The 16,512-nt window shown below is 45.8% G+C and overlaps 1 protein-coding gene across 2 annotated transcripts in view; it reads right to left on the bottom strand.

The window, feature by feature from the left end:
* Dnmbp (dynamin binding protein) overlaps window positions 1-15,740 on the bottom strand; it is a 98,995-nt gene extending 83,255 nt beyond the window's left edge. The window contains exons 1-2 of one of the 2 annotated variants that reach the window (XM_057777200.1): window positions 15,680-15,740; window positions 7,521-7,588 (exon numbers count right to left, since the gene is read on the bottom strand). The gene's annotated coding sequence lies outside the window, so the exon portion shown is untranslated. The remainder of the gene's footprint in view (window positions 1-7,520; window positions 7,589-15,679) is intronic. The other variant, XM_057777201.1, reaches the window with a different exon arrangement.
* Window positions 15,741-16,512: the final 772 nt, after the last annotated feature.

The raw sequence follows: 16,512 nt of genomic DNA, 5'->3' as shown, positions 1-16,512 counted from the left end.
AGCTTTACCTGAATTAATATTTTAATAAGCATTCTATTCTAGCAACTTCTGCCTGCTCTAGGATGGAAACAAGGGTAGCGCGGTGTTACCTGCACGTTCACCAGGTGGGAGAACATCAAAGAACAATTTGTTGGGCCAGTGATATATCTCAGCAGGTAAAGGCACTCTGCTGGTGACCTGAGTTCAATCCCTGGAGCTCACGTGGCGGGAGAGAACTGACTCCTGCAAGTTTTCTTCTGACCTCCACACATGTGTTATAGCAACACACACGCACATACACACAGCTGTGTACATATAAATAAGTATTCTTAAAAGAACAGTTTGTGTGTGTGTGTGTGTGTGTGTGTGTGTTGTTGAATACTGACCCCAGAGCCTGATGCATTCTATGCACATGCTCCACCCACAAAATAATGAGCAAATTTAAAATGGGAAATCATATTTACTATTAGATTGAATTAATAAATATATAAATAACAGGATCTGACCCTTAAGTGAGACATCATTAGTTTCAATTTCCTCCTCCTTTTTCATGTGTGTGTGTGTGTGTGTGTGTGTGTGTTTTAGACAAATCTTTTGTATCTCAGGCTGGCCTTGAACTCACTAAGTAGCTACAGATGGCCTGGCTCCACCTCCTAAGCGCTGAGATTATTGGCATGTACCAGTCAATATCTGCCATGATTGGCCACAGCACCTGGTACATGTGATGCCATACAAACCAGGGCTGCACGTGTGCTAGACAAACTCACAACAAAGTGAGCCACACCCCCAACCCTAGCTTCAATCTCTAGCTCTGTGACCTCCGGAAAGTCAACAGGCAACTCCTCGGAATGTTAGTTTCTTCATCTATAAATTAAGATAATAGTCATCTACTTCACAGTGTACAACAAGGATTAAATCTGAAATGTCACTAAACATCTGGAACACCTCCTAATGAAAGGCAGGCACTCAGAAAATGCTGGCTGGTCATGGGTCATGGGGAAGAGTAGGGGCTAGAGGTGCTTGCTGTGATGGTGCCAATCATGGGGAAGGGGAGAGACAGGGAGGAGGACCATCATCATCCAGACTAATCGCAGCATTAATAACACAGTCAAGGCAGCGTTTCTGGGCAGAGCTAACTTCTCTAAACTGCAATTGTGTACTTGAGAAGAGGGAGAAATGTGACTCTGTGGTTACTGATCATGGGGAAAGAGCAGAGGACATCCCTTTCTACCAGGTGGTACGCGAGCTGTGTGTTCATAACAGCCACAGGCTTTGGCAGTCACAAAAGAGGTCCCTATGTGTGGGTCCAAGAAAGCCTTTGACAAATACCTTCTGGGGATAAAAGGAGGATATGAAATTAATTTGTTTACTTACATAAAAAATGTCCTGTACTTCTAGGAAAGAACATTAGCTCTGCCGTTAAATCATCAAACACAGCCATCTGCCTCCACCTGTCTTTTCTGAGGATCCTGCATGCTGCCGCCAAATCTCATCTCCCTCTGCCTTGCTCCTCACTCTGTGGCTAGGAAACCGCAAACCCACACACTTCTCTATGCCTGGGGTTCTTCCACCCACCACCTGCAGTAAAACTCCCCCGCTGGGCAGACACACCTTGTTAAGACCTAGTCCCCACCACAGGTTTGGCCTCATCTCCTGCCCTCCTCCTCCTAATCACGCACCCCAGTGTCAGGCAAACCAAATGCCATCCAGTACTCTAAGGCCCCATGTACCTGTGCACCTGCTTGGCCCTCTGCCCAAGTGAAAACAACACAGGCAGATAAATAAGACACAGCAAAGCAACTGTCCTCACTGCACAGCAAGAATGCAATATAAGGCCGGGCAGAGGTGGCGCACGCCTTTAATCCCAGCACTCGGGGAGGCAGAGGCAGGCGGATCTCTGTGAGTTTCAGATCACACCAGTCTACAGAGTGAGTCCCAGGACAGCCAAAACAGTCAAAGCTACAGAGAAACCCTGTCTTAAAAAAAAGACTGTAATTCAGCATTGTAGTCACACCACCAGCCTACAACTGTAGGTGGCCTTCACCTCTGTCACCACCTTTTGTATGCACTGAAGCTTCCCTTGGTTAGGCATAGATAATGAGTATTTTTTTAATTTTTTGACTTTGATTTTTAGTTTTTTTTTTCAAGAAAAGGTTTTACAGTGTACTTCATGCTAGCCAGAAACTCACTGTGTAGCCCAAGCTGGCCTCAAATTTGAGGCAATCCTCCTGCGTCAGTCTCCCAAGTCCTATGATTACAAGCATGTGCCACCATGCTGACCTGAAGCGCTTCTTATTTTCTCTCATCATTGCAAAGGGAGACAACGTGAGGCCACAGGGCTGCAGAGCGCCCTGATTAACATCTGCCCTGCAAAAAGCTAATTTTAATTTTAAGCATTTCAAGTCATAATAAGAGACAACTGACCCAGTTTGAATCTCCTCTATGGAATATAAGAATAAACTTTGAGCATATTGGTCAAATTCACTTGGAAGCTTTTCAGTGATTTACCATTAACTAATTCTTTAATAAAAGCAAACCTATTACTAATATGACCAGTCTCCTTAGGGCTCTAAGCAGTTCACTGAATGCCCTTCTCTGTGTCTTAGTTTATTAACTATTTGACTTTAAGACTAAATGTGACACTATCTAAAATACTAACACTGTGTAATGGAGGTCCCTCTCCCACCCACCAGTTCCTGAAGGCTTAATATTAATTACAAACTGTTCATCCTATCAGCTCAGGATTATTATTAACAAGCCCTTACCATTTAAATGAACCCATCTCTACTGATCTGTATATCACCACGTGCCCCACAGCTTCCCAGTAATGCTTTGGCATCTTACTCTTTCAGCAGCTTCTGGCATCTCCCAGACTCTGCCCCCCTTTCCCCTATATCTTTGCTTGGATTTCCCATCTGACCCTATTCTGCTTGGCGATTGGCCAAATCGGCTTCTTTATTAACCAATCATAATAAAACATATTCATAGCATACAGAGGGGCATCACACATCAACACTGATATATTTTCTTCTTAGAACCTTTGGATCAATGACAGATCAAACTTCAACAGCATTCATGTGTGCTACTTGAACACTGGTTTGCTAACCTACAGAAGCATCAGAAGCATCAGGCGATGGAAGGCAAAGGCAACAAAGCCCCCAAAGTAAAGGAAGAAAGGAAAGGAACCTGGAAGTCTTTGTGTCCACAGTGATCCAGATACTAGAGTTACTGACTCCAGACACCGGCAGCAAGAACCTGGGGAACTGAAATCTGTGGGCTCAGAATCTTCTGTATTAGCATCATGACACTCAGTCCTGAGAGCTGCTGAGTCTCTAGGACCACAACAGGCACCTATAGAGTATGATTCCAAAGCAAACTCACTCTCCCCTCACTACCCCTCCAGGGGTCCTCAGGGCTCTCCCATAACAGATCAATACTGTTAGATGACGTCCCAACAAGGTCCTGCCACTGAGCTCGGGAATCCTTAAAGCAACACACAGTCCCTAAAGAAGAAAGCTAGAGGCCCCCACCCCACCCTCCACCCCCAGCACTAGGGAACAGGGAAACTGCCCTGCCAGATAGTTACAAAATCTTTTCAAGGCACAATGTGTTGATATGGAAATGGGTGGTTATAGATAATGTCACTCTCTGACACCTGGAACACTCTAGAAGACTCCTCAGAAATGACCTCAGGGTGAGACCAAATTATATGGGCCAGTGAATTCTATTTATAGTGATTGAGCAATTTGGAACCTTTTGCAGTGGCCATCAGATGAAAGGGTAAGTTGTAAGCTAACTCACTATAGAAACTAGAGTGAAATTGAGCCAACCAAGCTCTTTTAAAAAAATCCATATTGTAGGAAACATTAGGACAAATGGCCAGTTTCTTCAACAAACAGATTATAAGCAAAATATTTTGATTTAAATTTAGAACAAACAAATTAAAGACTGCTTAAGAAATGGATGCATTACAAACTCTGTCATTTTCTTGGATCTATCTTTTTAGATGAATTATTTAAGAAAATAATGGTGCTAGGGAAATGGCTCAGTTAGGCTATACAAAACTGATGACCCCCAGAAGCCACACAAAAGCTGGTCTCAGTGGTACACATCTGCATCCCAGTGTGTCCCAGTGGGGAGGCAGCAGTGTGTATCTGCATTCCAGCATGTCCCAACAGGGAGGCAGAAGGCAGAGACAGGACCATCTCCAGAAGCTGGCAGCACAGTGAGAGCCTGGTTTATGCAGTGGCAAGAAGAATCTGTCTTGAACAAGATAGAAGGGCCAGGGCCAGCACCTGAAGGTTGTTGTTAAACCTCCACAAGTGCACTGTGGTACATGTGAACCCACAAGAGACACACATAAGCAAATAAACACATATATTAAATTAATTAATTTAAAAATTGAAAGTGTATTTCTGTAATCCTAGCACTTGGGACACCGAGACAGGACCACCATGAGTTTGAGGTTAGCCCTCGTTGGCCTTGGTGCACCACAGCAAACAGCAGGGTCTCTGTAGATAAACTAATCCAAATCTTTAGGGCAGAGATCTGTTACAGTCAGCAACAGAACTTTACAGAAGGTTCCTTATCAATATACATCGAGCATCTCCACCTTAAACAGGGCTAAAGCATTACCTTCCACATAATCATCCTGAAGATTAATTGAGCTGGGCATTTATGGAACTGGCTAACAAGCTCACTGCTGGCATATTATATTAACTATCATATCATGTCATCATATCATATTGGAGATAATGTCTCCCCCATAAATCAGGCTGGCCTTGAACTTGCAATCCTCCATACAAGTGCACACCACCATCATCGGTTCTACCTTCCATTCATTTGAATTTGGACAGCTAATGAAACTGTAAACTGGACAGACAACATACCAATAACTAGAATAAGACACCTACTGCCACATATACTGTTATAAGAGAGAAAGAGACCTGTCAACTGGGAGAAAGTGAAGAGACAGAAAGACATGCGTGTACAGGAGCAGCTTTGGATCAGGCCGGGCCAGCAGTGCTTGGGAACTGACTGAGTAGCTGGAGTGCTGGGCACTAGGCAGGGGCCATGGCCTGGGGACAGCATTATCACGACCTTGCAGCAGCTGACTGCTAACATCCCACACCACGCTGTGAATGTGACTTCTGGCACAACAGTCCAGAATAATACTTATTGTCAGAAACAACAGAAAAGGTGAAAAAAAGTGTCTACTTTACTAGGCATGGGAGGAGAGAACAAACTAGAAAGAGGAGGTCATGGGGCGTGAGGCTGGGGAGTGAAGTACAGCTCGGCACATCCATTGCAACTTTTTCTGCTGATAGGGCAGGCTCATTCACGCTAAAAGAATCAAGTCATGAGAACAATGCTCAGCGTGCACGCAGCCAGGACCCGTGGCTGAACGTCAGCACCAGCCATTCTCTCCCGGTCCCTCTCCCATCACAAATCCTTACTCTGCTTTCAGGAAAAGGCAGCATGCTCTTCCCGCCCCCAGCAGAGGCTGGCACAATGGCAGTGTCTCTCTGGATGGATGGTGTGCCTGGCTCTGGTCACATTCTCAGGGAGCAATGAAATCCCACTACCCCACCCTCACCTTAGAAGGAGGCTGAGAACCGTCATTTCTCATCCTGTGGGTTTCCTATCTCTGGGTCACAAGATAGATTCACTTGTAGGGGCACAGTGACAGAGGTGCCTGGGATAACTTGACAGAAAAAAAAAAATCTTGCCGGGCGGTGGTGGCGCACGCCTTTAATCCCAGCACTCGGGAGGCAGAGGCAGGTGGATCTCTGTGAGTTCGAGACCAGCCTGGTCTACAGAGCTAGTTCCAGGACAGGCTCTAAAACCACAGAGAAACCCTGTCTCGAAAAACCAAAAAAAAAAAAAAAAAAAAAAAAAAATCTTGTCTTTGTAGGGCTCTCTCTTTTGAGGGATTCCAGGAAGAGGCAAGGGTTAATGCAAACTGGAAATAAACACTCCAGCAAATCATGAGGAGGAAGCGCCCTTGTGTGGAATTGAACTTGCTGACGACAGGAATGCTAACTTAGGAGTTTGCTCACTACATGTCCATATAGGACAGACCACAAGACAGGGATTAGGGAAACAAAATGACTATGTGGAGGCTTATTTTGGAGTCGAAAGAAAACAAAAAGCCAAGTGTACGATACTGTATACCAAGAGTCCCAGCACTTGGAGGCTGAGGCAGGAGGATACTTGCCAGCCTGGTCTACATAGCAAGTCCAGCAGGCCAAAGACCAGGACTACACACTGAGACGCTGACTTTAAATGAAAATGTGATGTGAAGAAAGAAGAACCAGGGACTGAATTGATGCTAAAGGGTAAAAATCATCAAACAGGTACCCCCCTGCTCCCAGATTTGGGACCCGCTTTGTCGGGCTCTAGACCACGGATGCTCCATGTTCAACTACAATGCTGAGCTTGGTGTACAGTGCATGGTGGCTCCCTTGGGCTCAGCCAGGCGACCCACAGGCTTCTCTCCCCATACCTAAAGCTAATCATAGCCTGCTACCCTCCTTGAACTTCCTAGGGGACCAAGATGCGATCAAGGTGAGCTCAGATTATCCCTGAGAAAGGAGGAAGGCACTGAAACCCTGGTTGAAGTACATCCCCTCCTCCACAACCAGGTGGGAGAGAAATAAAGCCTTTAAGAGGTTGGCACAAAGCCAGGATTTAAGTTTGCTTTTCTATATTTTACAAACTCTCGGTGTTTAATACATACAGTTTTTTATAATGGGGGGATACTGATCTGAAGTGGGTGAGAAAGGACAATGGTAACTAACGGCCCAGCGATCCACCAATGAGCATAACTGTCGCTGGGGAGCCACCTACATCTCTACCTGCTAAATAACTGAGTTTTCTCTTGAAATACCCTGAAGATTTACACTGGGAGTAGAAACTGACCCAGAACAAGGGAACTGGTTTTTCGTGTCTTTATTGACAATCACACTGACCAGTACAGCTGCAATGCTCACCATGACCCTTCCTCCTTCACACAGCCTTTTCAGTTCTGACTCTCCACATCAGAAGGAAAAGTGAGAGCTCACTGGAAAACGAGTTTGCGTCAGACTCTTGGGATTTGACCATACATTAACGGATGTAGAGTGCGGAAATATCAAAGCCTCTTATTTACGTTCTGCTAAGTAACAACTTAGCCATAACACGTCAGATTTGGGTTTGCAGCTGGAGTGGAGCCATCTTATTTCCTGGGGAAAAATCTGGCAAAGTTGTCCATAAGGTTTAATCTATCTATCCAGCCATCCTTGATAGAAAAGCTCAATAAATTACAAGCAGGAGGAAACACCTGCTCCTGATAAAGGGCACACATATGAACAGAAGCCTTTATCCCAGTACTGGGAGGCAGAAGCCGGTGGATCTCTGTGAGTTTGAGGCCAGCCTGGTCCATATAGAGTTCCAGACCGCCAAGGCGACATAGCGAGACCCCCGTCTAAAACAAAACCAAACCTATCAAATATTAAACAAATGAAAAACTGCCATACAAAGTGGGAAAAAATTAGGCTCACTCTTTTCAGCCTCTCAAGGACGCATCTGGCGGAACATTCTGACGTGGTCCTGGAAGCCCTGGCCAACGCTATAAGAAAAGAGAAAGAAATAAGGCACATAGATGGGGAAGAAGCTGTACAACCACCACTGTTTCAAGGATATGATTAACTACCTGGGGGGGGGGCTAGAAGGCAAAATGAATGACACCCTGAAGCGAGGCTGTCACCACAAGGTCTGTTTAGAACAATCAGGACACAAGATCTACAGACTGGGATCCCATGGCAACACCTTCCTCTGCTGCCGAGAGCTGAGTGGATTATTTTATTACTATTACTGTTACTAGTTTTGAAACGCCGTTGGTAGACTCGGTCAAGCACTCACTGCACTGTGCTGTTGGGTTCCCTGCAGAGGCTTCATGGCACCTCGAGAGGCTTTTGAAAGCACAGCATTCTTTGGTCAGATTGCACCAAGCCTGACTAGGACTATATTCACGTTAATATACAGTTTGTACCAACTTAAAGACATTTCAACTAGAGTTTTGATGAAATCCTTTAGCCTTGTTTTCACAAAAGATTGACAATGCATAGTGTATGGGATACTATTGAAATTTTTAAGGAAATACAGAATTGTCTACAGTAGCATCATCCTAAATCTGAGTGGAGAAGCTAAGCAGGGTTGAGTTTGGTTAGTACTTGGGTGGGAGATGTTCTGGGTGCTGCTGGTTTAAAAAAGAAACAAAGAAAATACAGAAATGAGAAATACCAATTTCCTAATTTGTATATTTTGTAACCCCACAAAGTAGGCCAAGGTTAAGTAATAAAAAAAAAAGATATTGCTCCTAATAAAAACGTTCGCAAGTTTTCCTACAGAAATGCATTCACGTTTCAGAACAGCAGAGTTAGAATTTAGTAGCTGGCACAAAAAATGAGAGGAAAAAGCCACGTTAGGCATCTTAAACTACAGATTGCCATCTAGAAAATAAGAAATATGATTCACTATAGGATCAAAACATAAAGTCTCAAGAAAGCCCTTCTAGGGTTTCATGAAGGAGTTTCCATAATGAAGGGCTGAGGAAAGCTTGGCGGTAGAGCGCTTGCCTAGCATGCACAAGGCCTTGAGTTTGGCCCAAGGTGCTGATGTACCTAGAGGTGAAAAACCGAAGGAGACTGTGCCCAACTCAAAAGGATGAGGAAAACGTGACATGCAGAGGGCGTCATGAAGCAAGGGCCAGACGCTAACATTGGGTTGTTCCAGAGAAGCAGCATACAGGAGCTCCTGGTCCTGTTGATAGAACTCTTCTGTCAGTTTTAAATTAATTCCAAGCTCTAAAAAAATGCTAGAAAATAAGATGAGTAAGTGGAAAGACATTTTACATGCTTTCAGTGGAACATGTCACCATTACAGAGATATCGAGCCTATTCAAATAATCTACAAATTTAACATAATTCCAATAAAAAATCTCTCAAAATATAATTTCTGAGTAACTTAATGAATGTGCTCCAAATTTATAAGGAAAAGTAAACTTTGGTCCAGGAACAGTTACATAAACCTTAAAATGAATGAGTTGCTGTGCTGGCCATCAGAAGATGACTATGACATCATTATAGTAAAAAGTGGAGCAACAAAACCCGAAGCAAGAACTACAGACCAGTGGGACAGGCATGGAGCTATAGGACAGTAAGCCACGGCAACCACAGAGAAAGGGAAAGGGTGCTGTGGTTCAATAAAGAAAAGCATGGACTTTTTTCTCCTCCCCCCCTCCTCTCCCTCCCTCCCTTTTCTCTCTCCTCCCTTCCCCCTCCCTCTCCCCAGTCCTTTCCCCTGTCCTACCCCTGTGAGATGTTATTAAAAAACCTGGCTCATCAAATGGAGGAAAACAAGAATAGAGCTGGATGCAACATTGATAATCGTCTGTAAGAATTAAAGTCATAGAGGTGACCCAGAGATGGCATTGTAAATTTTTTAATTTCAATTTAATTTTTAATTCTCTCTCTGTGTGTGAATGTGTGTGAGTGAGTGTGTGTGTGTGCGTGTGTGTATGAGGGTACTTCCTGCGTTAGTCAGAAAAGGCATCAGATTCTCTTTGGTGCTTAGGAGTTGCCTGATGTGGGTCCTGGGACCCGAGCTTGGGTTCTCTAGAAGAACAAGTGCTCTTAACCACTGAGCCATCTCTCCACTCCCAGGAAGGAGTTTTTAAAACAAAATTTGAGATGCATAAACCTAGGTTAAATAACTTATTTGATAACATAAAATTAAGTATTTATTTTGACCAAAGAAAAACAAATGACAATAGAATAGAGCAGATGAGAAGACAGCATCACAGTATGACCGCACCAAGGAGCATTTCCATTACAATCACTTCTGTACCAGTGACACCACAGGTACCAACAGCTGACACAGAAAGAGCTTGCATTTACATGAAGCTGTATGTCTAAGAGATGCTCGAAATGACCAGTAAGACAAAAATACAAACAAAAATAACAAGCTGTCACCTTGCACTAACAAGGTCAGAAAAAGTCTGCAAAGCTGAAGCTGGTGAAACACAAGGATACAGATACTTCTGGCAAGACAGAGATGGGGACAGCTTGTAGAAAGACTTTTCTGTCCCATCTACCAGTTCCTATGTGAAGATTTGTTACTTGAATTGGTTTAATAAAAAGCTAGACAGGAAGTATAGGCAGGACAGCCAGACACAGAGGAGGCTGGGAAGAAGGAGGGCAGAGTGAGAGGAGCTGCCAGGAGATACAGAGGGAGCAAGTCATGCTGTAGGACAACCACAAGCCATACAGCAAAGCATAGATAAGAAATATGGGTTAATTTAAAATGTAAGCGTTAGGTAGTAACAAGCCTGAGCTATTGGCCAAGCAATTATAATTAATATTAAGTCTCCACATCAGTTATTTGGGAACTGGTGGATGGAAAAGAAACACCCAACTACAACAGCTATTGTAGAAATGAGTCTGGGATCATTTACTCAACCTCAGTCCATGAAAGCTCATCTGCAATAGTGTCTTTCCAAGTTCACATCCCACAGAAAGGTTACACGGCTTTCTAAGCAGACACACGAGAAGGAGTTCACTGCTGTAACTACTATAGTGTGGGGGAGTAGGTCAACCTGAGCGCTCACCTGTTACACAGAGAACAGGCAACTGTGGCACATCAAGCAGGAGCACACACCAACAGCACCCAGGCAAAAGAAGAGCCACAGCACTAGAGTTCAAATACATAAATCAAATACCTCCACCTTGCAAGATCCTACTCAAGCAAAACGCACAGTGAAATTGAAGAGAGCACCTGGGAAGAAGGGGCAATTTGGTTGCTGGAGCAATGGCTCAACCGTTTAGAGCACTGGCTGCTCTTCAGGACCTGGGATTAATTCCTAGCACCCATATGGTGGGTCACTGATATAGGTGGGTCTTCTATCTATCTTTTGTTTCATTGGTTAATTAATAAAGAAAACTGCTTGGCCTGATAGGTCAGAACATAGGTAGACGGGGAAGACAGAACAGAATGCTGGGAGGAAGAAGCAGAGTCAGACAGACGCTATAGCTCTCCTCTCCAAGATGGATGCAGGTTAAGATCCTTCCTGGTAAGCCACCACCTCGTGGTGCTACACAGATTATTAGAAATGGGTTAATCAAGATGTGAGAATTAGCCAGTAAGAGGCTAGAGCTAATGGGCCAAGCAGTGTTTAAAAGAATACAATTTGTGTGTTGTTATTTCGGGTATAAAGCTAGCCGTGCGGGAGCTGGGTGGGAACGCAGCCCGCCGCTCCTTCTACAGGTCACCACCATCTTTAACTCCAGTTCCATGGGATCTGGCACCAGGCATGCATGCGGTACACATGCAAGCAGAGCACTCACTTATATAAAATAAATAAATCTCAACAAATGTTTAAAGAACACATGGGGCAGGGGAGTGGGATAACAGAACTGAAAACAAATCTTTTAGAGTGTGATAAAAAAAAAGCTGAAATGGGGCTGGGCATGGTGGGGCACATCTTTAATCCCCGCACTGCAGAGGACAGGCAAGCAGATCTCTGTGGGTTCAAGGCTATCTACAGATGGAGTGCCAGGACAGCCTGGGCTACACAGAGACCCTGCCCCCAAAACAACAGCAACTAAACTCAAATGGACAAAATTTAGGACTGTTTCCTTCTCGAAAGTTCCAGATTTCCCTGACAAAGATGCTCTGGCTGCCAGATCTGCGGGTGAGTGGCAGTTTTTGATCCCGATTCAGGCAGAAAGGGAACTTAGAGATTGAAAAATCTGAAAATGAGAAGATTCAAAGGAATTTTTTTTTTTTTTTTTTTTTTGAGACAGGATTTAACTCATAGCCCTGGCCAGCTCCAGGTGGGTTGGTATCAAGCTTTCAGGTCATCTGAAGCTTTTAAGTAAAGAAGCTCATCCTCCTCCACACTCTCCTTGCCTCCCTGAAGAAGTACTCCACGGGACCTGAAATCTTAAAATTCTCGGGCAAGAGGGGGCCCAATCATGCAAGCCCAGAGAAGAACTCTGATTTAGGGCCACACAACCTTCTCTCACTCAACATCTGCTCTCAGCCTCTTCAAACGACAGAGAAAACTCTGTAAAGGCCCCCCTTCCTCTGGGTGGAAGCCAGATCTTTTATAATGGCTATAGGGTGCCCTTTCCCACTCCCACAACCTCTTAACCTGCCGCTTCCCACGCCTCCCTGCCTGGCTTCTGTGACCTTGTCAGCCCTCCCACCTATCCCGCAGGATCCTGCTCCAGTGTCTGGCTGGGACTTGCTCCACCTCTGCCTCCTACTCTCTCAGTCAAGTCAGAGATCAGGTAACTTCTCAGGAGAGGTTCCCATTGCTCTGTATAAAAAATAAAAGCCCCAGAGCCCACCTCTCCCTGTTTTCTATCTACACTGCTTAGAATTTCCCATGTCTTCTGAGGACCGCTAAGCTTGCTTATGCCCATTGTCTCTCAGGGGCTCTACCTCACCAGGCCTTTGCCCACTTTCCTCAGACTTCCTCCCTGACTCCTATGGTAACGCCCGCCTCATAGAAGTGCTCCAAAAATACTTGCTAATGAATGAATGAATGAATGAACGAACGAACGAACCACTCAGGGTCAGAGCACAATCCTCGGACTCACACTCTGCACAATACCTGATGGAGGAGTTACTTTCATTTAATAAAGAAACTGCCTTGGCCCATTATAGGCCAGCCCTTAGGTGGGTGGAGTAAACAGACAGAATGCTGGGAGAAAGAAGCCGAGTAAAGAGTCGCCATGATTCTCCCACTCCAGACAGACGCAGGTTAAGATCTTTCCTGGTAAGCCAGCTCGTGGTACTACACAGAATATTAGAAATGGGTTAGATCAATATGTAAGAGCTAGCCAATAAGAGGCCGGAACTAATGGGCCAGGCAGTGATTAAAAGAATACAGTTTCTGTGTAATTATTTTGGTGCATAAGCTCGCCATGTGGGCGGCTGGGTGCTGGGGACACAGCCCTGTCGCTCATATTACAACAAACACCTTAATATACTCTCAGTTATTAGTAGCCACCTATCTTTGGGCTGCAGAAAAGACTTACAAACCCAAAATGAAAGAATTCATTTTAGCTACTCCTCCTACTTTCTTCCTTGTGGCTGCTTTTTATTTTACTTATTATTTTTTTAAGACAAGGTCTCACTATGTAGCCTTGGCAGGCCTGAAGCTCACTATGTAGAGGGTGGCTGCAAGCTCACAGCGATCTACCTGAGGATTAAGTCATGAGCCACCACACACCGCACCAGGCAGCATGGCTTTCTGTTAGACACCAAGGATTAACTGCCTACACAAAAGTGAGCGCCCGGTGAATATAATAGTTCTTTCATGGCAGAGGGTGTGGGGGTCTGGCTATGGCTAGGACTTTCCATCTCCCTGCTCTCCAGACCAGAGGCTACCTCATAATGAGCTCCTGACAGCAAGAATGAGTTAGCCAGTCTTGAAATTATTTTATTCAGATGTTTTCATGGCCTGATATAATAGGAAACCATTCCCTATTCATGGGTGTAGAGCTTTTGAGAAATATTCTAAATTAATTTTAAGAACACTTTAACAAGAAAATATGCTTGAGACTTTCATAGATGATCCCGTAATGGTGACAAGTTATAAGTGACATTAACTGACTTGTATTCTGTCCCAAAAGACAGAATAATAAGCCTGGAAACATAAGCCAAGTTTTTTATCTGCCAATAGATAGCAAGCCTCTTCTTGTACTCTTTGAATCATTCCTTAAAATCCGCCCCCAAATTTAAGACTAAATAATCTGTAGTTTAAAATATTACTTTTGCGTTTATTTCAGCCCAGTACAGATCAAAGTGACCCACAGGACTGGGAACAGCGATGAATTTGAAGCACAGGAATGTACCATGCAGAAAGGGCTTCCTTCTAAGGCAGAAGAAGGGGTTCTGCTCTGAGACATCCCTTAGGATAATCTGCACACGTGGCCATTAAATATCCAAATGTAGTCTGTTCAGCCCCTTGGCAGGAGCGGAGCTGTCTATGTTAACGATGATCTAAAAGCTTGCAATAGCTTTCAGATCTTAAATGGTATCTCAGGATCCAGGACTTCCCGTCCTGTAGGAGAGAGAAAGTCGTGCAAGCTCAACGGGCACTCTGGGGGAGCCCTGCCCTGCCATGTGTGTGAAGGAGGAATGTGAAGAGAGGTCTCTGCAAGCAAAGGGGGTGCTCAGAGAACAGGGTCAGAAAAGAGCGGGTGAGTGGGAAGGAAAGGTCGGGAGGCCTGCTTGGTGGATTAAAAGACGAATAATTCATACATATTTGGACAGCATCTATAAAGACTCCTATCAGATGTCAGCCAAAAACACACACGATGTGACTACAGCACAAAAGTTATCAGTTTGAGTCAGAATGTTCTCGATTTATTGGAAAAATCACCTGTGACAACATGTACCCCTCTCCCACACCAGACTTGGCGGTTCTGCACTACACGCCAAGTTCTCAGTTCTAGACACTAACACAGAAGCATGAGCAATGGGGGGGGGCAGGTTTCACTTTAGTCCAATATTCATTATGTAAGTGGGAGAGTTGGAAGTAATAACAAAATTGAAGGTCTGCTATATAATATTATAGAATTAATCCCCCACAATAGAATAATAGAATTAATCCTCCCCCCAAACTGTACTTGTCACCAGGAGTGGGTCTATTTCAAGCTAACACTCAAATTAAAGACTTTAGCAGTGGAAGAGGGCCTGAGAGATCACGTCATTTAGAAGACGGAGTCCTGATGGATAAACTAACTTGCACATCACATCCTGGCTCTGCTTTTGCTTCGACTTTGTATCAGTGCAGTGCTAACTGAGAAATTAGGTCCGTGTGACACAAAATTCGACTGTGGGTTAATCAGTTCTACCTGCACCGTGGCGCTTGACTAAGTAAAGTGGAGTCTGAACTATGCTTCCAACCCGTGCTTCAGTGTCGCACTAGCTTGTCACACACCACACCATTACTAATCAGGAAGTTTCACGAGGTGCTCTGGTGACTGTAAAGGATTACTGTAAGACAGACCTAAAGGCAGGTTACAGAATAACGACAGCGCAGAAACGTTGGCTCTACATACGACGATGCTTTTCAAGTTGGTTTTTACATTCAACTCTGCGCCCCCAACACTCTTCGAGGTTCTTAGTACACATCAGATGCCGGCCTGTTTGGTCATCCCAATATCCCTTTATTGGAGTGACAGACAGCACCACCCTCCTCTGACACACGGATGCCTGGCGGTAGTGCAGGCGCCCTGGGTACCTAAAAACTCCACTAAACCAAAGCTGCATCTCCAGCTAAATAGTCCTCTAGGCTTGCTTGGGAAACCATCCCTGCCTGCCTGTCACGCAACCCCGGCCAAGCATGCCCACCGGCAACAGCAGCGACAAGGGACAGAACTGGTGCTGAGTCCTTCAGCCCCAGCCAAGAGGCAGCGGCGGCTCAGTGACAGCGTCTGGGCTGGACACCTCGGCCCCGCGCCCGGGCCCGGAACGGCCTCTAGGGCTGCGGGAGCCCCCGGCACCCTGCGGCCGTGCGTGAGGACAGCGAGGGCCCGTGGCGTCCCAGCCTCACGTCGCCGAGCGCAGCGCAACCCGGAGCAGCTCAGCCAGCCCCGCAGGCGACCGTCCCCGCCACCCGGCCAGCGCCCGGCCCAGCACCGACCTGCTCTCTACGCCCGGCGTTCCCTCCGCGCGCGGCCACTGGTGGCCCGGGCGGGCCGCGGTCACCTCCCCTCGGTGGTGGCGGCGGCGGGCGGGCCGATCCGGGTGACTCCGCGCCGCCCCGCCTCCCTCCGTGCCGCTTCCGCCCCGCGGCCCCCCAGCTCCGCTTCCCGCGCTCGCGCCCCCTGGCGGCCGCCCAGCCCGCAGCCCCGCCACGTCAGGGCCCGTGCTCCCAGGCCTCTCCGGGGAAACTGAGGCACCGGCCGTGCGTTACTCGGGCTAGAATCCACCTCCCAACCCCGACCCCGCGCACCCACACCACCTCCAACCTAGAAAACTCAAATTCTCCGCTGCGCGATGAGCTTACTCAGAGGTGGAGGTCTGCCTTGAACCTTTGATCATCCTCCACTCCCCAAGTGCGGGATTGCAGAGGGTGCACCACCAGGTCTCTCCCCTCTTCCCATCTATTTTTTCCCCTCCAGAGCAAAGTCTCTCAGAACAATTTTGAGAATTTAAAAGCAAGGAATCACAGACTACAGGAACCAGACACTCCATTTTCTCAGACTCCACCAAAGATTTCTGCTTGTAAAAGATCCCAAGTGCTTGGAGGTGTTGCTGCGATTGCCGGGCTTCACTTCCCGGTTAAGGGATCTAGTTACCTAGTAGATCTGAAGAACGCAGGCATCTTCTATCACCATGCACACATAGCTAAGATAAGCCTTTATTTCAAAATTCTCGTTAGCTATAGTTTCTGGATTCCTCTACTCTTAAAAGTTCATAGTAAACTAGACAGCATAAAGTGTATCGTTTGGATCGTTTTAAAGCGCACAGCTC

The sequence above is a fragment of the Chionomys nivalis genome, chromosome 8, assembly GCF_950005125.1.
Source record: "Chionomys nivalis chromosome 8, mChiNiv1.1, whole genome shotgun sequence".
Lineage (NCBI taxonomy): Eukaryota > Metazoa > Chordata > Mammalia > Rodentia > Cricetidae > Chionomys > Chionomys nivalis.
This window is presented reverse-complemented; position numbering and strand designations above follow the sequence as displayed.